We start from the raw sequence: 22,202 nt of genomic DNA on the forward strand, positions 1-22,202 counted from the left end.
TACAGTTCCTTCATAAAATAACCAATGTTTTAGATAAAGAAAAGCAAACTTGTTAATTTTTAGTCCAAATTAGTAACTAAAAATAGAAACACCAAAATATTCTTTGCAGTGGTATTGTAATGATAATTTTTTAAATTTCTGAAACCTAGAACTATTTACATATCTGTTCAATATATTGTTAAACAGCCATTAAAAGGGATTTAAAAGATTTATATTTATTGATATGGAATATATAATAAAAGGAGAAAACAAAAAAAATGTGAAATAATAATTTTCCTTTTTGGAAGGGAAAAATATCTTCATTTGAACAAAATAAAGTTTAGAAGGATTTTATGATCCTTTATATATAATTAAGGTACAGATGTTTTTTAATTCCACTGTTCTTTCACTTTCAATTTTGGGGGAACTTTTTATAATAAAAAAATCTTTAAAAAGGTTCTTGCATAAATACATTAATAGATATATTTATGACTATATTCTCTGGCTATTAAAAAAGATCTCCTAGCTGTGGATCTGAAACTTACATTCCATAATGCAGATTCTGACTGACTCGCCTCCCAGCCCACAGCAAAGGCACGGCTAGTGTGACATGTTTCAAATACCATTCCAAGGAACATGCAGGCTCCCAGCCAATGGCTGCAAGGGGACTGACACTGATCTGGTTGCTCCCAGCTGCAGACCATCACAGATGATGTTAGATCCACAGGCTCATATTTTCTCTGTCAAAAGAAATCAGAAAATGTTAGGCTTTTACTTACACCAGGGAACAAGAATTTGTTTTCTTATGCAAAAAAATAACAACAAACCAATTTGAACCTGATGAAAAGACATTTACTCAAAACAGCACAGTAGCAATGAAGGTGCTCTGGCAGACAGGGACTTGTTGGATTCCTGTGAGTGCTGGACTCCTCACATGGAATTTCCTTGGCACTCCAGAAGGCCTGTGGTTGTCCTCATGGGTTTGTGGCCATAAGTGGCGCACAAAAGTCTCTGGCTTTGCCACAGTTTCAAAGCCTTTTTGGCTTATGAAAGGTTTTGCCCTCAAATGGAGTTTTCTTGAGTCCAGTCACTGATGTCATTTACCAGAGTTACAGTCCAGATCTGATATTCTAGACTCTTAATATCTTGCAGACATTCAAATGGTTCAGGTTTGGATGTGTATTCACCTCTGCAGGCCTGGACCAAATCCGATAAAGACACCCGGACAAGTTCAGCAAAATACAAAGAAATTTTTCTCTCTGCAAGACTGAAATGTCTGTGAAGCTATAAAAACATCTGCACCTACAAAAACAGGGAACCAACTCATCAATAACATATCTATCCATAATGCATGGACATTCAAAATAAATACTGTATTTACTCCTATTAAATTCTATCTGGCTTTTGCCAAACTGTGTCCTAAACTGAAAGGAAAGTAGGTAAATGTAGAGAATTTTTTACCTTTTAAGAGAAAAAGGAACCCTCCTACTCGGTTGGTGGGAATGTAAATTTGTGCAGCCTCTATGGAGGACAGAAAAGAGGTTCCATAAAAAAATGAAAATAGACTTCCGTGTGATCCAGCAATCCCATTCATGGATATATGTTTGGAGAAAAATTTAATTCAAAAAGACACATGCACCCCAATATTCACAGCAGCACAATTTAAAATAGCCAAGACACTGAAACAACCCAAATGTTCACTGACAGATGACTGGATAAAGAAGTTGTGGTATATTATATATATATATATATGTATATATATATATATATATATATATATATATATATATGTATATATACATGTATGCATATATATACACACGCATATATACACATGAACACACACACAAATGGAATACTGTTCAGCCACTAAAAAATAAAATAATGACATTTGCAATAACATGGATGGACCTACAGGGTATTATGCTAAGTGAAATAAGTCAGAGAAAGAAAAACAAATATTCTATGTATTAACTTATATGTATATTTAAAAAATAAAACAAATTAATGACTATAATAAAACAGAAATAGACTCACAGGTACCCAGAACAGACTGGTGGTTACCAATGGGGAGAAGGAGAAGAGGGGAGGCAGGAAGGGGTTAGGGGATTGAGAGGTAAAAATACTACGTATAAAATGGATAGGTTACAAGGCTGTATCATACAGCACAGGGAAATATAGCCATTATTTTATGGTGACTTTAAATGGAATATAATCTATAAAAATGTTGAGCCTCTGTTTTGTACACCTGAAACTAATATGATGCAAATCAACTACTCAATTACAAAATTTTTAATCAAAATTTTCTTTTCATATTATTTGCAATAAGTTAGAAGCCAGCACTGTCAATAGAAACATAGTGCAAGTCACAATTTTCCAGTAATCCCATTTAGAAAATAAAAAGGAACAAGTGAAATTAATTCCAGTAATAATTACATTTATCCCAAAATATACAATATATTATCATTTCAAAAGTGTGATTGACACTTTTAAAACTTATTAATATTTTACATTATTTTTGTTGTACAAAGTCTTGAAAATCTATTATGTATTTTCCACTTATAGAACATCTCAATTCACAATAGCCACATGTGGCTGGTGGCTACCATACTACACAGACCAGATTACACCATTCACACTTCTGATAAATTAACTGCTCTTACTTATTTAAAAAACTTGCAGAAAACGGTTTAGATATTCCCTCTATCAAACAAAGCAACCTTGACAGGTGGGGATTATTTTCATTATTAAGTGAAAAATAAAGGTAAGAGAGCCATGCTTACATGTATGTTAAGGTAACAATACCTTCTTAATTCATTCAGGACTTTACAATCTTTCTTCATATGCCAAGGATTCACTGTCACTGCGCAATGTTTCTCACTACTATCATCTTTGTGATTGAGAGGCTTCTGATGACCCTGCTTTGTGCTTCTGTACATAAAGTAACAAAACAGAGAAAAAGACCTTATTAAAGATAATTTAGGGGGGAGGGTATAGCTCAAGTGAACGATCATGTTCTTAGCATGCACAAGGGCCTGGGTTCAATCCCCAGTAATTCTTCTAAAAATAAAATAAATAAATAAAAACCTAATTACCACCCCCCAGCAAAAAATTAATTTATTACTTTAATTAAAAGTTTAAAAAAGATAATTTAGTGCAGGCTTATCAGGCTACAAGAGCTACAATGAATGCCCCCACCCATTAATTTAGAAGAATTCTCACAGTATTTCTCAACGTAAAGGCTAAAATATAATTGAGAACACTTCCTGATGGTCAGCATCATTTTAACAAAAATGTAGATAATTACGTCCCTGTTGTCAAATTTCTGTCAGAGTTGGGCATGGAACATTTAGTTAGTAAAAGTGATTTTGCAGCTCTCTTTGAAAGAAATGCTGAGAAATGATCTTTTCTGTTGGAAATTAGCCTGCTTTTAAATTCTTCAGTAGGCATAAGTGTTTACAAACCAGGCAGGAACTGGATTATATTTTACATATACTTTAGAAACTGATTTGAATTTTGCCCTCTACCTGCAAGGCTATTTCTTAGGTAATAACATAAGCAGGCCACTATACTAAATTTTGTTTCCCTGTTTGCTTAATCCTCACAACAACTCTGTAAGCTGCTATTATTACCCCCATATAACAGATAAAGAGCTTGAGGCAGAAAATAATTTGGGTAACTTGGTAAATGGTGGAGCTGGGTAAGACTGCAGCCAGTCTGACACTCAGGTCCATTCTTCTCACCAATGTCTGATACTGCTACCTACATTCAGCAATGACTGCTAATTTCATATTTAAGTGTGTCATTTCTAAAAGTGCAAAGCTATATTAGTACTGCTGTGTAAATTATCCGTTTGAGATGTGATTGCCAAAAAAAAAAAAAGAAATAAAATCAGGGTGCCACTGAGGGGGGGGCAAACTGCATATGGACGGACACAAGGGGACTTCGTGAGGACAAAGTTGCACAAATCTAGAAATAGCTAAAATGGCTGACTTGTACAATTATAATGTGTGAATTTTATGGCCTGTAAATTACACCTTAATACAGATATTAAATTAAGAACCTGGGATACAAAATTAAGACTAAAACACATATATAAATCACACAAAGAACAACAGGCAAATATCATTATTTACTGCACCATTGTCCTTGATGCAGCTTCCTATTCTCACCCATTCCTGAAAGGATGATTCATTTTTAAAATAGTCTTTTAATTTATTCAGCAAATAATTTTTGATTGCCTACTATGTACCCAGGACTAGTCTAGGCAGTTGGAATAGATAAATAAACAATACAAAAGTCCTGTCCTCACGGAGCTTTGTTGGAGTCTAGCTGGGATGGGGGTGGAGATGACAATTCACACAACAGAGCAGCAGAGGAGGTGGCATGTTAGGAAAGAGGAACCATGGAAAAATCAAAAAAGGGCAAGGTAAAGAGAGTTTAGGGTATGGGATGAGGGTGATGTTGTATTAAATACCAGAGCAGGCCACACTGAGGACTGAGGTTAGAACTAAGACTTGGAGGTGAGATGTCCCAGGTGGACGGAATAACCATCACCGAGGCCAGCGTGCACTTCGCATGTTCCAGAATGGGGGCACGGCTGGAGCTGCGGAGAAGGGTCAGTTCAGATCCTGTATGGCCTTGGAGGACGTTGTAAGGACTGTGGCTTTTACCCAGAGTGAAGTGGGGAGGCACTGCAGAAGGACGACACAATCTAACTTAGGTTTTCGAGGCTCACTTGACTGCCAGGTGAGAATAGTCGAAACGGGTCAGAGATGAAAGGAGGGAAGCCTCTGAGAAGGGCTGTGCAGGAGGAGAGGACAGTGGCTCAGGGTAGGGAAGCAGCAGTGGAGGCAGGAACCATGGTGAGAAGTGGCTGGGTTCTGGATATATTTTAAAGGCAGTGTTAAACCAGATCTATTGACAGAATTCATGTGGTATGTCAGTGAAAGTCAGAATAACTCCAAGTTTTTTGACCCAAGCAGCTGGATGGATTAAGTTTCCACTAACTGAATGGGGGAGGTTGCAGGAAGAACCAGTTTGGGGTGTAGGAGAACAAAGAGCTCAGTTTTTACACATGTTGCTTTTAAGATATCAGAGTTTCAAGTGAAGATGTCAAATCAGCAGAAGATTGTAAGAGCCCAGAGTTGGAGAGAAAAATTCTAGCAGGAGACAGAAATGTGGGAATCATGGGTCACACAGGTGGCACAGGAAGACATGAAACCCAGGTACTCAAACATTAAGATAACCTGGCATTAACCATAGAAGTTGTCCTTGAGGGCCTGCCTACTAGGTGTGGATATCAGTCCTATTTCCTGACCACTCGAGTTTTAAAAAGCAACTTACAAATTAATTCGTGCAAGACACTGCCTCCAGTGGGTGGGTCCAGAGCTGGAGTGGGAGAATTGGATGGTGCACACTACTCCCTACAGTAGAATGTGTGTGTTTGTGTGTGTACACATGTGTGTGTGCGCAGGGGGATGAGATACACCTGGCTTAAGAAAAAGAGCTAGTAAGTCTAGAAGCTGAAACATGAAAGAACATCCAGATATGGTAGAGGGAACAGGGGAAGCACTGTGTACTGTAAGACATATCCCCATAATGCCATTTCCCACCATCCTTTCATCAGGAACACAGTTGGAAAGGGGGGAATTATGTAGATACGTGTGATGTACACAAACTTTCTGAGTATGTAACACAGAATATCTACATATGTAGCAAGTTAGTGATATTTATATATGCTTCAAGTTTAAAAACAAGTTCACAACAGAGGGAAAATAAAATACTGAGGAGTGGTAGAAGTATCATAGAAGGCCTTTCAATGCTCAGATGGAAGCAAAAGCAGCTTCACCCAACAAAGAACGTCAATAAGAGTCAAGAATGTTTATATTTGCTTAAGAAATTGAGAGTTACAACTTCCTGCTTTAAAGAATTAACATAAGACAGATACCACACTATAAGCAACATCTATACTGGAGCTTTCTTAAAGCTATTTTAGTTCCTGCTTGTTCTGATGTACTCCAGACACTCTGCAAAGAAAACCTTCTATTCAAAGGCTTAAAGGAATAAAATAAGAAATAACACTGCATTCTTTTCAGTGGTCACTGTACTGAAAGTCACTTGCAAATGCAGCACCCTGCCACAGGTCTACATTTTTAACAATAAAGACCTTTGCGCAATTTTTCAATTGCTATGTGACTTTGGGTCAGTCTCTCACTCAGAAGCAGAATGGAGTACCAGAAAATGACACATCAGGTCTAAAACTACAGATGTGGGAGATGAACCTACACCAGGAAACAGCTAAGTGGGAGGGTAAGGTTTACCTTTGAAGTTACCGTAAGTGCAGTTACACCTGCTCCCTGCTTCCCCTGTGAAGTGAAGAGCTAGTCTTTTCCAGAAAAGCTCTCATTCTGAGAACTGTCTTCTTTAAAATATTCGGAGATTCTCTTTTAAGGTTCTTGCACTTTTAAGCCTTTCCCCAACTCTACATCCTATAACAAGTGTAAAAATTATCCTATAGCCTATTGTTACAGAACATACTCTACAAAAGCTGAGGTTTCCCAGGGTTTGGATCCCAGAACTCTGCTACCAGATAATCCTAAAGCTTTCCTTCCATGACAGACTCTTCCGCCAATTCCCAGCTGTGGGCAAATTCGGCTTCTCAGATCAGGTAACTTTCTAACTCTGCCTACGAACACTCTGCTGCCAGTAAAGGAACTCTCAGACAGAAAGCACACAATGCCCCTAGTGAGGGTTGCCTCCTTCAATCAATCAAGATGCCATCACCAAGCAAATATTTAAACCTACTGCAAAACATCTAAAGACATCTTACAAACAATATAGTTTGTATAGATGCATACTATTTGCTCTGGAATAGTGATTTCCAATGGAAGGAACAAAGGACCACATGACCCAAGCAATTTTTTAAAACTGCACATAACCATCCCTCTTCACGTGAGGATTCAGGCAAGACGGTCTTACAGGCCTAGGTGTAACAGAATGACAGCACCTCTAGGAGTAGGTTGAAAAGCAGCGAGGTAGACTTCTAGTGAAAGGGGGTGATGTAATAGGCCCCATCGCCCACTTACCTACCAGCACAGGACAGTCATCTCAGATCGAGAACAAACACTTTGGTAAACAGAGGTTGTTTATATTTTTATGGTATTCTGGTGGAAATAATGCCCTGAGTCATGTGAAGTTGTGGCTGCAAAATTGAACAGGGGACTGGACATTTTCACATTCAGGACAAAAATAGCCCCTGGATAGCCACCATATCTGCTCTCCCCTTTGCCTGTTCACCCCAAAAGCTGCAGGACTCTCCTGCTTGCAATGACACCCACCACTTCTCACAAATTCTTGCCAAGTTCACATCAGCAGCTGGTGGTGTCAAAGTCACCATTTGTACTGCTATGAAGTCCCTCCAATTCTTTATATCCCTTCTATTTTCTCTGTTGTCTTCCTAGCTACACTTGCATTCACAAGATAGTTACCGCACTAACATTGCCTCTGTAATCAGTCCAGGATATAGGAAGTAGAGATTCAACTGTAACCAGTCCCAGAATACTTGTCATGCCACACTAGTGTCCCAAAAAATACTCTGGCATCCCTCATCTCACTCAAAGAACCACTGCATTACTTAGAGGTTGTAAAATTAGAGGGCTTTCTCTACTGGGAAACACTGTGGCTTGTGGTAGAGTTGTGATTTCAGTTTTTGCAACTACTTACAGGCAAAAAGACATGGCCCGCAAATTTTCTTCAAGCGTTTGGTATTTAAACTTTCATTAGATACAGAGCCGGTGGACTAACCGTAATCTATGAACATATGGTCATATTATCAAATAATGTTCATGTCTACCTTACAGACATGTAAGAACTTGGATTACACCTGCAAGCCTCTAGGACTTTAGAATTAGATGTGAAGCATCCTGTGAGATAAAAAACCTCCTATCCAGTCACAGAACACAATTATAGACAACATGACACTAATGTCAATGAATACATTAGTATAGTCCATGTATGGTTAAGTTACATCTCCAATTTCTCAGAGCTGGAAAGGAGATGTCTAGAAAAGCTGGAAAAGCCCAATTACCAAAACAGCTCAAAAGTTAATGCAGACTCCTGCACCTCCCAGAGCAGAGGGCGGAGGGGTCATTTCCCAAAACTCTGTCCTCCCCCAGGACGTGGCATGTGGGGAAGCAGGCAGGAATGGGTGGCTGGGACTCGGAGGTGGAGAGGTGATGAAAGCAAGAGTGGAACTGCTCTGGTCCTAGAACAACAGAGCTGTGAAAAGCTCGGCTTCAGTTCAACCAACTCCCTCTCCCACTTTCCCTCCCACCTACGTGACAAACAGAGCACAACCAGGCACTTTCTGCCCATGACGGTGACTACTAGCAGGAAAGGGACCAGGATAAAAGCATGTCCTATAAAAGATCAGTCTGATTTTAAGGCTATGTTATAAACAATGAACAGCACTGTCAGAGTGGGACACTTGTGTGGCGCTCAAGTAGGGAGGAGGAGGTTGAGGATCCATTTCCAGCACTTCCATGTCTTTTATCACTCCTATTTCTGACCTTTCCTTTGCCACTTTTTGAAGCACTGCCATCACTGGCAGGTAAAGGGGCAGCAATGTGACTTGGCCGTTTGGCTGATGGGGCTACATTTCCCAGCAGTGGAATGAAAAGGCACTGGAAGACTATCAGCTGGAAGATGTGAACTGCGGTCCTGGCCTGTGCCAAACACTAACCAGGTGACCCTGGGTTAGGCTCTTAGTCTCTCTGGGCTTCCGGCTGTTTACTTATAAAAGAAGGTTTTGTCATTGCACAAATATATCCAATATGAAATGTAACATGAAAGTCAAACATAATGACATCTCACCTGCTTGCTTCAGGGAACTGTACAAGCACTGAACACTATGTGAATGTAAACACAGTCTTAAGAAAACTATTGAGGTAAAGCACTAAACTGAACATGGAGATAAAGTTTTATGGATTTTCTTGGCTTTCTTTTTTAATTGCAACACTGAATTAATAGTTATTAGCTATAATCCACACCACCACCACTGCGAATAAATAAAGAAGGTAAGCACTGCCTGGATGCCTGTTATTGCCCGATGCTAAGCAGGGTGAGGGGTATAAAGGAGGCTGAACAAGTGAGTCTTCTCCAGTTACCAGCTAAGTGAGGAGACACATTGGAAACCACCCAGGAATGGTACCAAGTCAGTACTCAAATCCAAGATTACAGACTACTGATCATAAACAGTACAGGAATACAAAGAGGAGCTAGAAGTATTTGGAATAAATAGGGAAGACTCTATGAAGGGGATGGGGCTCCAACTAGTTCTCAGGGCAATTCTAAGCTGTTTTAACTGAGGACTGGATAGGAAAAGGCTGGTAACTCCTGGTTTTTAATAAGGCACAGGTTACCCTAGGAGGCTAAGTTACATAATGATTGGAACAAATAAGGTAAGTCCAAAATGATGAAGGGTCGAGACTCCCTGGCTGAGATCTGGTTGTGTTAAGTCTTTGACTTGACTGTAGATGTGGGAGCACCAAAACTGTAGGTTGACTGAAAGGGGGGGAGAGAATATCCAAGAATTCAGCAGAAGGAAAAATTCATGTATCAGGGATGAAAGCTCTTCATCAGAGTATCAGCAATCAGAATAGACACTTGAAACCAAAAACATACAGTTCAAGAAGCTGACAAAATGTGGAGGGTGGTGAGAGAAAGATAAATCAAAGACCACTCCAAGCCTTTGTGTATTCAAGACCGAAAGAATGATTATCCCACTGAATAAGTGGAGACGCTGCAAGAAAAAAGATTATGAAATCAGCTTTAGACATGTTGAATCTGACGTATGAGCTAAGAGTAGGTTTTCTCTAAGAAGCTCAAAATTCAAAACTGAAGCACAGATGTTGAGTACAGGCTTAAGATGCAGATGGACAAGACATGATAAATCTCCTAAAAGAAAACATAGGCAAAACATTACCTGACATAAATCTTAGCAACATTCTCCTAGGGTAATCTACCCAGGCAATGGAAATAAGAGAAAAAATAAACAAAAGGGACATGATTAAACTCATAAATTTCTTCACAGCAAAGACAACCATAAGTAAAATAAAAGGAAACAACAACCTACGAATGGGAGAAAATATTTGCAAATGATACGACTAACAGAGGCTTAATTTTCAGAATATATATAACAGCTCATACAACTTAATAACAAAAAAAAAAACAACTCAGTCTTAAAATAGGCAGAAGACCTAAACAAGCATTTCTCCAATGAAGACACAAATGGCCAATAGGCACATGAAAGAATGCTCGATATCACTAATAAACTGAGAAATTCAAATCAAAACTATAATGAAGTATCAGCTCCCATCATTCAGAATGGCCATCGCTCAAAAGTTCATGAATGATAAATGCTAGAGAGGCTGTAGAGTGAAGGGTACCCTCTTACACTGCTGGTGGGAATCTAGTTTGGTGTAGTCATTATGGAAAGCATGGAAATCCCTGAAAAAACTAAAAGTAGACTTACCCTATGACCCAGCAATCCCACATCTGGGTATATAACTGGAAAGAACTCCAATGTGAAAAGATACCTGCACACCAGTATTCACAGCACCACTGTATACAAGAGCCGAGACATGGAGGAAAGCTAAATGTAGCAACAGATGACTGGATAAAGAAGTTGTGGCATATTTATACACTGGAATACTACTCTACCATGAATAGGACAAAATAAAACCATTTGCAGCAACATGGATGGAGCTAGAGATCGTCATTCTAAGTGAAAGCAGCCAGAAACAGAAAAATACCAAATGATACCACTCATATGTGCAATGTAAAAAAAGAGAGAAAAAGACACTGTGAACTCATCTACAGAACAGAAACAGACTTGCAGACTTAGTAAACAATCAAGGTTACCAGGGAAAGGGGATAGGAAGGGATAAATTTGGGAGTTCGAGATTTACAAATGTCAGCCAATATATATAAAAAGAGATTTTAAATTAAGTTTCTTCTATATAGCACAGAAACCTATGTTCATTATCTAGCAATAACCTATAATGAAAAAGCTGATACAGCCACCAACTGAGGAAGCAAGAGAAGAAAGGAGAGTTAGTTATGCTGGGCTAGAGCCCACTTCTAAAATCCTTGTCAGCCACTGAGGCTGCCCCGAGTACACTGAGCTTTCCTCCCACGGACAGGCTGACATGACATGCGTCCTGCAAACCTGGGGCAGCAGAGGCCGTCCCCAGGTCTGGCCCTAGGGGAGATGGGAGCAAGTCCACCTGCTCCCCTTGGGGCAGCACCCCTCCCTGCAGCCCCCGCCACCTGACTGCACCACGCCTGCATCTCAGGAAACCACTGACTTGAAAACAACTGATCCACGAACCTGGGGCAGCGGCAGGGAGATGGGCAGCGACCTGGCAAGCTGGTAGACTTGCCCCCATCTCCCCCATGGCCTGTCCAGGGCTCGGCCTCTGCTGCTCCAGGCACGGTCCGCAGGTCAGCCTGCTCTCGGGAGGAGGGCACGGTGTGGTTGAAGGCAGTGGCGGGTTATGGGGTCTGCCCATGGGAGCCCTTGGATTTGCTTCAAACTCCCCAGCGCATGGCCTGAGCTTGGCCTCTGCTGCCTCAGGTTCGTGGAACTCAGGTTACAGGTCAGCCTGCTCCTGGAAGGCGGGTGCTGTGCTGTCAGGGAAAGGCGGCAGCTGCGATGGCGGGATTGGGGCTGCCCTGTGAGAGCGCGGGGGTTGCAACAATTTCCCGCTGCTGCTGCAGCCATCCCAGCACACTCATCGCACCGAGCCCATCTCCCAGGAGCAGACTGACCTGTAACCTGAGTCCCACTAACCTGGGTCTTTAGAGGCCGCCCCCAAGGTCAGGCCGCGGGTAAGATGGGAGCAAATCCAGGGGCTCTCATGGGGCAGTCCCCATTCCATCCGAGGCCCCGCGACCGCACCGCACCCGCCTGCAAGGAGCAAGCCATCGTCTGAGGGCCAGTCGGAGATGCTCTGGAACCGTCCGGCGCCCTCCCAACTCCCGGGGCTGTACCTGCTCTCCTAAACCCGTGTATAAGCGGCAGCAAAAACGCGGTGTTCAGGAACTACTAATACCGGGGTTACCACGAACCACAGCGGCGGCTGGGACCCGCCTCAGGGTCCTAACGGGACGCGCGGCCGGGACCTCACCTCCGCACCCCTCCCTGGGCGCCTCCTCAGATGCACAGCCCAGGCGTCACCCGCCGGCTCCCCGAGCAGCGCGCCCCCACCAGCGCCCTCTTAACTGTCCGGCAGCGGCAGCCGAGCCGCGGGCAAGCGGCGGCCCAGGCCCCAGGCCGTGTTCCTCTTCCAGGAGCTGGTCCAGGAGCAACCGGCTGCCGCCAGCTTCCACGCGTTCTGGGTGGGTTCCGGCGTCTGCGCGTCTGTCCGTCTGCGCGTGCGCGCCCCTCCTCCTCCCGCCCGCAGCGCAAACTGCTCGGGTGGGTCTCCTGCTTTACCGGCCCTGGCCGCTGGGGCCGGGAGGAGCCAGGTGGGGCCCCTCCTGCTTGTCCCGCCGGGTCTCCATCCCCAAAGCCTTCACCCAGCCACCGACTGGGTCCTGGCATTGAACTAGAACCACGACTGCCCTAGGCCAGGCCTCACCCACCCAGCCCCACTTTCCCTGCTCAACTTCCCCTCCCTGTTACTACCCTCCCACCACTGGCCAGGCCCAGTCTCCCACCAGACCTTGAAGACAGGGCTCCTTCTCCTCACACCATGGTCCCTGCCCTGACACTCCATCCTGCTAGGTCCTAACCTATGGCCCCTACACCCACAAGCTTACCCCTCATGCCTCAGCACAGGACACCCAACATCCTGAAATTATCCCCCTCACCTCTCAGCCAGGTCATTTCCACTCTGATCGGGCCCCACACCTCTCAACCTGTACCCCCACACCATGAGATCCCCTTAAATCTGAGTGCACCCCTACCCTGAGCTCACTCACTCACCCTTCACCCTGTGGTTGGGGTGGGGAAATCCGTGCTCCAGTAATGATGACTACTGCCACAAGTGGGGGATCGAGCCTAGTGTGTACCTTCAGAGTTAATGTCTGAGGCTACAGGGTGAGGCAGGCTGGGATGAAGGTGGTTCCAAATCCTGCCTTGGCACCCTGATCCCCGCAGCCTGTGCCTGAACTGACCTGATGGGTCAGGTTGATCCCAGACTGCCAGCCACTGGCCTTGGGCTTTCGGTGGTTGATGGTCCTGATGGTGATCTGGACTCCTAGGGCGGAGGCACTGGGCACACGGACCTTTGGGGTGGGGGAGTTCAGAGTATGCACTTAATCTCAGGGTTAGACATCAGATGGTGGGCTGTGTGCATGGGGCTTTGTGCATGGCATGGACTCAGCACAGGTGGGTGCAGGGAACTTGTTCATTCACACCAGGCCAGAGGGAAGAGTGAAGGGAGCTTTTAAAGTGTCAAAGTGAGGAAGCCAAAGCTTTAGAGCAAAGTAGGAAGGTGCACTGGCCAGGCCACCATGGATCTCGCCGCAATGCTTGTCCCTTGCATCAGGGGAGACTGGCAGTTGACTGGCCAATGAGACATCCCCTGCTGTGGTATAGTTTACAGGCAATTGAAGGGATTTTGAAAGGTAATTTTAATCCAATAATTTTCAGTTTCTCTGTGGTAGATTAGGTCCAAAATCATGGTGAATCTGGCAGGGATCCTGCCAGAACTGGAGCCTGGGACAGTAGAAGACCCACCCAGGAATCATCCACTTAGCTCTCACCAAAAGTCACTGTAATAGAGAAGAACAAATCTGACTCCATATTGGATCTGTTCCTTTTCCTTTAACCCTCTGCCGTGTTTTCTAGGCTTAGACTTGCAAGCTCTGCACTTTTTGTAAAACAGTGTTGCCTTTAGCCTGAAATAAACAGGAGAGCCTATTCTCAAAAGTCTGAGCTTTAAGGATATTAACACTTTGCACTCCTATAAAGATAACAAGTTGCAGAATAGAAAAAGTTTGTTTTGTTGCAGGTTTTGCAGGAACACCATGATCTGACCCACGTGGACAGCTGCAAAGGATTCCAAGAACAAAGAATTCCTACACCAACAAGTTTGCAACAACCAACCACAGCCCCTCCCCTTTTTAGTAGAAAAGGAGCCTGAAGTTGACATGGGGAAGATGGTTCTCCAAGATATTAGTCCGCCATTATCTTGGTTTACAGCTGTTTACGTAGACCAGGTCATAGTGCCTCTGTAAATCCTCTAACAAAACAAAAGTAGTTTTCTATTCTACAACCTGTTGTCTTTATATAAGTGCAAAAGTGTTAATATCCTTAAAAAATCAAAGCCTTGAAAGTAGGCTCTTCTGTATATTTAAGGCTAAAGGCAACATTGTTTTACAAAAGGTGCAGAGCTAGTAAAACTAAGCCTAGAAAAGAGGGCAAAGGGTTAAAGCCAAAAGGACAGATCTTCTATGGAGTCAGATTTTTTCTTTTCTATTATACTATATTCTATTTTTGTTTTAAGTATATAAGAATAAAGTTTAGCCTTTTCCCATTTTAAATTGTGCAATTTTAAGGAGCATTAATTGCATTCACAGTGCTGTGAGACCAGCACCACTTGTTTCAGACTATTTCCTTCCTCAAATTAAAAGCTTGTATACAAAGAGCACCCCACGTCCTACCTCCCCTAGCCCATGACAAGCCCTAATCCCCTTTCTCTCTCTATGTCTTTACGTATCCTGGAGGTTCCCTATCAGTGAAATCGTATAAAAGGTGGCTTTTTTTTTGGTTTGTCTGCCCACATATCTTAAGTAGGGACGGGTGAATTATTTTTTTTTTTGTTTTCACGTGAATTAGCATTTTTGTATTTTGAGAGGAAAGTCCAGATGGATTAAAGATGAGACGTACCAAATGAAGCCCTTTTAGTAACTCTGTGTATAATCTCGGGGTAGGCACTGCTGTTCTAACTGTGAAACCAGAGCCAGAAGGGAGATGCTTAGCAATTCTTGTGGCAAAATAAATCCAAACAAAAGCAGAAAACAAAGGCCAAGAAAGACAGCTGGAAAGACAAACCACAGCCTGGAAAAACCTTTCCTCATGACCCAAGATCGGAAAAAAGCTTCACATCCCTGTGGTCCAAAAAGCTCTTGAAGCCCAGTGTTCTGAAAAGAAACAAAACACACAGAGTCAGTTCCAACGAGAGGCAGTGCAGGTGGCCGGTTTGTACTGGAGATGCTTGACCTCTCAGGTGAGGACACAGGCAGACAGACAGACTGCAGAGACAGCATTGGCCACCATCACCCTGGCAGGTCTTTAGCCCGGTGACAACCAGCCCTGGTGACAACGTGAGCAGGCAGAGACCCCAGGAGTTACCCTGGAAGGAAGAGCAAATGGACGCTCCTCTCCGGCAGAACAAGGTGTAGGATGCATCAAAGTGCCACAGGTGCATCCCTTCCCTAGCAGTGCTGAGCCTTAGAGAAGATCCCACCAAAGTGCTTGCACAATTTTCAAAGATAATGTTTCTTCAGTAACATGAATTCAAAATAATCAATATGTCGTCAAGGGATTTTCAGAAGTGACCTGCCCTGGACCCGTACAATACACACACATAAATACACACATATACACATAAATATATACACACATACATACAGGAAAAGAGACAGACAGACTGAAACACAGAGAAGCAGGGGGAGACAGAGAAACAGAGAGAGAGACAACTCAGAGAGGCACTGAGAGACAGAGACAGAGAGAAGGAACACTGGAGCTGGTAATGAGTGGAACTCACATACATTTTCACAAGTCAGTGTATGTGTCAGAACCTGGTCCCAAAGTCGATCCACCCTCCAGGGGAGGGTGTGGGGATCCCACAAGGGTGTGGGAACAGAAGGCAAAAAATAGGAAGCCATTGTGGGGCAGTCCACCACAGAGGCCGAGATGGGACACTGGGCCTGTATGTCAACATGACAGAATGACCTAGGAGGTTGTATGCCAGAGCGGACGATGTCAGAGTTGTATTTAATTTCAGTCTCACGACTGTGAGCGGGGAAGCAAGCAGCAAGGAAGGTGACTTTCTCCAGACCCCAGGGCAGACCCCGGCCTGTGTGGGGTGTGCTTTGCACTCCGCCAGCCCTCTGTGGGGTCCTTCCTTTGCTGAGTCTGTGCACGATCTCCCTGTGATGCCAGCCCGTGGGGGTGACAGATGCAATAGTTGTTTCTAGGTCTAGAGACAGGATGGCTTCTCTAGGAAGCAGGGGCCAGAATGATCCCCACTGTGCTGATGGGGGATTGGGGAGACCCTGAGAGGCACGTGGCTTGTCCAGGATGATAACACTGCTGAGTAGGGGGAGCCAGGTCTGAACCCAGCTGTGTCTTCAGAGCTGCGGCACTGGTTGCATCCAGGACTCCCCAGGGCTATGGGGGGGGCTGAGTTGGTGTCACTGTGTGTGGACATGGCATGGAGTGAGAAATGAGAGATTGGAAGCCCAGAAAGGCCCTTGAGGAGCTTTGTGTCAGGAGGAAGCTTGGAGAAGTGGACCCCAGGAAGTGACCTCACTTCCCTGGCAATAGAGCCCAACAGAACTTGGAACCGAAGTCACCAGGCACCCGCTCTGTAGAGAAGTCCCTACTCAGCTCACCTGGTTGGAGACAGAGGCATGTTCTGCTGCATCCCATTATCCTGAGGCCACAGGCCCCGGAAAGCCCGCAGCGAGGGTCTCTACCAACGCTGCCGGCACTGGGTCAGGTCTCACCCAAGGCGCCTCTGGCCTTTTGGCCAGAGAGACCCAAAGGTAACACAGGGAGGCCCAGGGCAGGTCCCCCAAGCTGGGCCACCACTCAGATCCCATCCAGGTAGCCACACGGCCCCATCCTGCCTGGTGGAGGTGGAGCAGTCATGTTGGGGATGGGTATCTGCCTCAAGAAAGAGCAGGACAGAGGCCTGGGGGCCTGGTCACGTAGACAGCCCAGGACAAAGCTGGCTGGCTGGGATGTGGAGAGCCGGGGAAGGGTCCTGCCGCCCGAGGTGGAGCCCATGCTCTCTGGGTATGCATTTTCCCTCCCGGATGTCTGAGCTGAACAAGGTTCCGGTCTGATCTAGCAGCAGGGGGTAGAGTCTACAGAATCAGGAGTGTTCCTGGCCGGGAAGGACTCTGAGACTTCCATGCTGGGTCAGCTGCTGGTCACTATCATTGCAGAGCCAGATACCACATGTTGAAATGAAGCTGATGAATAAGAACACCAACCCCCCCTCCCCAAATGAAGGACTGGTGTGTCACTCTTCTGAGGGCCAGCGCAGACTCCTGGTGGGTCTGGATATGGAGGGGTCCCCACCACCATGGCCCACAAATCAGTGGGGCAGGCCTCCGACCCAGACATCACCCAGGGCTCTCCCAGGGACATACCCGGGGCTGACGGGTAGCTCAGCACACCCTGGTCTGACCTGGAGCACCGTGCCCACCTCGCTGCAAGTCAGGTGGAGGACCAGGAGCCCCCGAAGCAGAGACCAAAGGTCAAAAAGGCAGGGCTGGTGTATGTGTGTAGGTGAGGGTGGGGCGAAGGCTGGGCCACACAGGGAGGTGTCCCTAGAGGCTACTGTTGGGACCAGAAAAAAGAATGGCCTCAGAACACCTGTCTGGAAAAATTCAGTCACAGAATACATCCTGTGGGCACTTTCTGGGTGGGAGCTGTCTGGAAAGCTCTGGGAAGATTTCTGTCCTTGTAGAGGCACATGGAAAGGGAGGCAGGTGCGTAAATTTTTCCTCTCTCACAGCATGAGATCTTCCACAAGACTTAAAACTCTCTCCACTTCCAATAGTTACAGAGGAGGCAGGGGCAGGGGAAGATGTCAGAGACCAAAAATGGGACGAACTGGATCCAGCAGGAGACCTCGAGCTCCCTCCTGCCGCTCCTGCAGCTCCTCCTGAACCTGCGTCTGCAGCTGGACTGCTGGGCAATGGAGAAACAGTTCAGGCATCACCACCACCTGGGGTAGAGCCCCCTCTGCACCCACCCACACCTTCTTCTCCAAAATGTTCTCCAAATTTCCACCGTCAGTCCCCCCACAAACTTGACGTCCCTTCCGCTGGAGATGTTTTTGTTTCATTTTCTTTAGTTTCCTTTGCTTGTTTCACATCATTTATGACATCCTTTATTTTTCTTTTTAGAGTTTCATGTAATAAAATGTAGACTTTTCCCCTTTTAAATTGTGCAATTCAGGAGCATTAGGGGCATTCACAATGTTGTGCGACCATCACTACCATCTAGTTTCACAATATTTCTTTCCTCAAAGTGAAACCTTGGATCCAGAGCATGCACTCCCCTCCCTCCTCACCCAGCCCCTGACAACCCCAAGTCCTCTTTCTCTTTGCATGTCTTTACCTCTACTGGTTGTTCCCTGCCAATGAAATTTTAAAAAAGAATTTTTTCCTTCCTTCCCACATGTTTTTACCTGGGGCTGAGGATTTTTGTTTGTTTTCACTTGAAACAGCATTTTTATTATTTTCAGGGGATATGCAGGAGGATTAAAGATGTGATGCACAAAATGAAGCCCTTTTGGTAACTCTGTGCATAATCTCAGGGTAGACACTGCTGTTCCCCCTGTGACACCACAGCCAGAAGACACAAGGGAGATGCTTAGCTCTTCCTGTGGCAAAAACAAAACCAAACGAATCAAAAAAATTAGTAAAAGCCCAGAAAAATTGCTTGAAATGCAAACCACAACCTGGAAAATGCATTCCTCATAACCCAAGGTTGGAGAAATTTTTCCCATTCCTGTAGTCCAAAATCCTTTTGAAACTCAGTGTTCTAAACAGAAACAGAACAGACATGGGCAGTTCCAATGAGAGGCAATGCAGGTGGCCAGTGTGTGTTAGAGATGCTTGACCTCTCAGGTGAGAACAGAGGCAGACGGAAACACTGCAGAGACAGTATTGGTCACCATCACACTGGCGGTTCTTTAGTCAGGTGACAACCAGCCCTGGTGACAATGTAAGCAGGCAGAGGCTCCAGCAGATCCCCTGGAGGGAAGAGTGAAGGGACGCTCCTCTTCAGGAGAACAGGGTGCAGGACGCATCAAAGGGCTACAGATGCATCTCTTCCCCAGGAGTTCTGATCCGTACAATTCACCCCACTAAAGCCCTTACACACCTATTCAAAGATGCCTTTTCAAGGCTGTTCATCACAGCACTGGTTGAAACAGTCGGAATTAAAGCAACACTAATGTTGATGGAGAGGGGATGGGGTCCATTCGTTCTGGTTCATGTGGATGAATGAATGCTGTGCAGTTGGAAAAGTGGGTGCCTGGTCTCAACCCAATGTCAAGGGAGGCCTCAGGGTGGAAGTATGCAGACCCACTCTCTGCATCCAGGGTCCCATCTGCACGACCACATGTGTGTGAAATCAATATAGATGGAAATTGATCTGATTGTGAGTGTGTGAGAGACAGAGATGGAGAGAGACATACTGAGAGACACAGAGACTGAGACATAAGCACCAAATCATTCATGACAGACACCGCTGTGGGTGGGAATTACAAATCACTTCTTTTTTAGGCAATATTTCAATTTTTTGTACCGTGTCTGTATTACTCTACTAATTCTAAAAGGATTAAAATCCTATGCTAATGTGACCCATTCATTACTCATCTATGGAGTAATTTAAGTACATTAATCCTATTTTTAAAAGAATTTAAAGCCTTCTCAGGACTCAGTTCCATTTCAGCTCAGTGGAAGCAGAGGTTCTCCAGGAGGTCGTGTCTCTTCTGAATCAGCATCCAATACAGGTGAGCAAGAAGAACCCGACTTGGACACTGAAGACTACAATAGATGAGAGAGTCTGTTGAGAGAAATTAAGACCTAAATTCAAAGAGAATAATCCCATATTCATGGAGCAGAAGGCTTCATTCTACTAAGATGACAAAGGTCCATGAATAGATCTAAGGATTCAAAGAATGCCTACCCAAATCCCAGGTGGTATTTTGCAGGAATTGACAATCAATCTAAAATTCACGTGGAAAATCCAGGGGGTCAGAATACATGAGTGAATCTTGAAAAAGAAGAACAAAGTTCGAGGAATGGAAAGTCAGATGGAACCCACGGTTAATACAAAACCTCTTTAAGCTGAAGATAACTGAGATTCAAAAGATGCAGAAGAAAACCTGTCATGGAAGCCAAATCTCTCCTTTCCCTTTTCCCTATTAAGTTAGGTTGATAAAAAAGCCTTTAACTTTCACCATTTAACATGGTAGGTACTTTTCTGGTTGGCTCCTGCGTGTGTATAAATAAAACGTTTCTCTCGTTCATCTCCTCTTTACTTCTGTGGGCTCTTTGGGAGGGACTCTGGATTATGGGGACCTGCTCTTTTCTCACCTTCTTTAGTGACATCTTTTGCCCATGGTGAAGTTCTTAAAAAAAAGAAAAGTCTCATTGGTTTTGTGTCAGATTTGGAACATGTATACCTTTGGAGACCCCCTGGAGGAACAAGGGGGTTCAATACTGCCTGGAGAATTCACTTGTCAAAATGCCTAACAAGACGCTATTTGCAAGGTTTTTTTTTTTAAAGATTCTTACCCTAAAACAAATCCCCTATCTAAACCTCTTGGATGATCAAATATAAAGAAAAAAGGAGAATCATGTCTGGCCTAAGAACACTTGCTTAACAAAACAGAAGGACAGAATCAGTTTCAGAGCAAAAATTAAAATGCATTTATACCATCAACCCTCCCACCCTTTTGTACACTGTCCTCATGTAATCTGCCAGATGGCCCCCTGGAGAAGGCCCTTTGCCCGGAACTCGTGCTCATTTTCAGAGCTCGGCCAAGCGGGAGGTTGGTCCCCAGGGCCTGAGAGGGGCTATGTGTGAAATCTTCTCTGCTGAGACCCAGCGGACTGAAGGGAACTGTGTTCTCTGAGGGAGAGAGAGCACACCGAGCCTCTGTGGAGGCATCTCTGAGATCCTCCCAAAGGCACACATCTCTAACTCTGGACACGGGAATTTTTGATTAGCATCTTAGTTGGAAATCTCCTCCTGGATAGAAAGAAGCAGATTCAAGATGTTGCAATTGGATGGGCAGGTCGGCCTCTCGAATTAGTCGATGAGGAGGACACGCAATTCTCTGCAGAAGTAGGAACACCCATCCCTGCTCGGCTGACGTCATGTACAGAGAAACAGACGCGACTCTAGGGGGAATTCAAAACCCACCAACCCTTCTTACCGACGTCAACATCCCCACTTTATTCTCCTGTCAGGTCTCTGCACAAAAACTGTGGCTCATCCCCAAATATCACATACCCATCACCCTGTACCACTCTGTGTCTGTGTCCAACTCGAGCATTAAGGCCTGTGACCGTTACTGTTAAATCGTGTCCCCCTTTCTGCCCGTCTCCCACCATCATCCCAGCCCAACCTCGGTGTCTCTCTCCAGGTCAGCAGTACTCTTCCCACTGGCTTCCCATCAGCTTACCTTGCCCTGCTTCCATTGCTTATTCCCCATACGTTACCCACAACGGTCTTATTAAAGTATGAATCAAATCAAGTTGTTCCGCATTGCAAAATACTTTTGTGATTTTCCATTGTATTTAGAAGGATATCCAGAGTCCCTACCAAGGCCCTATGTGATCCGGGCCCTCACCGATCTCTGCAGCCTCAGCTCTCACCGTTCTGCTCCAGCCCATCTTCACCGCCCCGATGGTCCCCACCAGGACAGCTGCGTTTCTAACTCCAAGTCTAGTACTTACACTTCTTCCGGCCTGGGAGGCTTTTCTTGTCTGTTACATACGTGGCTTATTCTTTTGCTTTATTCAGGACTTTGTTCAAATTATTTACCCTCAGAGAGGACTTATCTGACCGGATTATTTAGAATAGCACGCACATATTTCCTATTCAAACATTTTCCCTCCTAAAATGCTTTATGTTTCTTTGTGGCAATTATTAGTACCTGGCAGTACATCATATATTTATTTGCTTACTGGTTTACTGTCTGTCTTTCTTACTAGACCTATATTCATGGAACCACAAATAACTGTTTTAACCAGTAACTTTCAAACCACCTTTAAATGAATTCTTTTATAAGATGAGAATTTCAGAGGCTTCCACGGGTTGCTTAGGGGAAAAAAGAAAAAGGATTCAGGTTGAAATAATTTATTAAGGACCTGAGAGTTGGTTATTTATTTTATACATAGTAGTGTGTACCTGTTAATCCCAAACTCCTAATCTAGCAAAAGACCTAGCTGAC

At 44.5% G+C, this 22,202-nt stretch overlaps 1 long non-coding RNA gene across 1 annotated transcript; it reads right to left on the minus strand.

The window, feature by feature from the left end:
• Positions 1-1,476: 1,476 nt before the first annotated feature.
• LOC140694233 (uncharacterized) lies at positions 1,477-12,392 on the minus strand. The gene is made up of 3 exons (XR_012069981.1): positions 12,171-12,392; positions 2,763-2,910; positions 1,477-1,500 (listed from the first exon to the last, which is right to left on the minus strand). It is a non-coding gene; the product is annotated as an uncharacterized lncRNA (long non-coding RNA).
• Positions 12,393-22,202: the final 9,810 nt, after the last annotated feature.

The sequence above is a fragment of the Vicugna pacos genome, unplaced genomic scaffold, assembly GCF_048564905.1.
Source record: "Vicugna pacos unplaced genomic scaffold, VicPac4 scaffold_20, whole genome shotgun sequence".
In the NCBI taxonomy this organism is placed as follows: Eukaryota; Metazoa; Chordata; class Mammalia; order Artiodactyla; family Camelidae; genus Vicugna; species Vicugna pacos.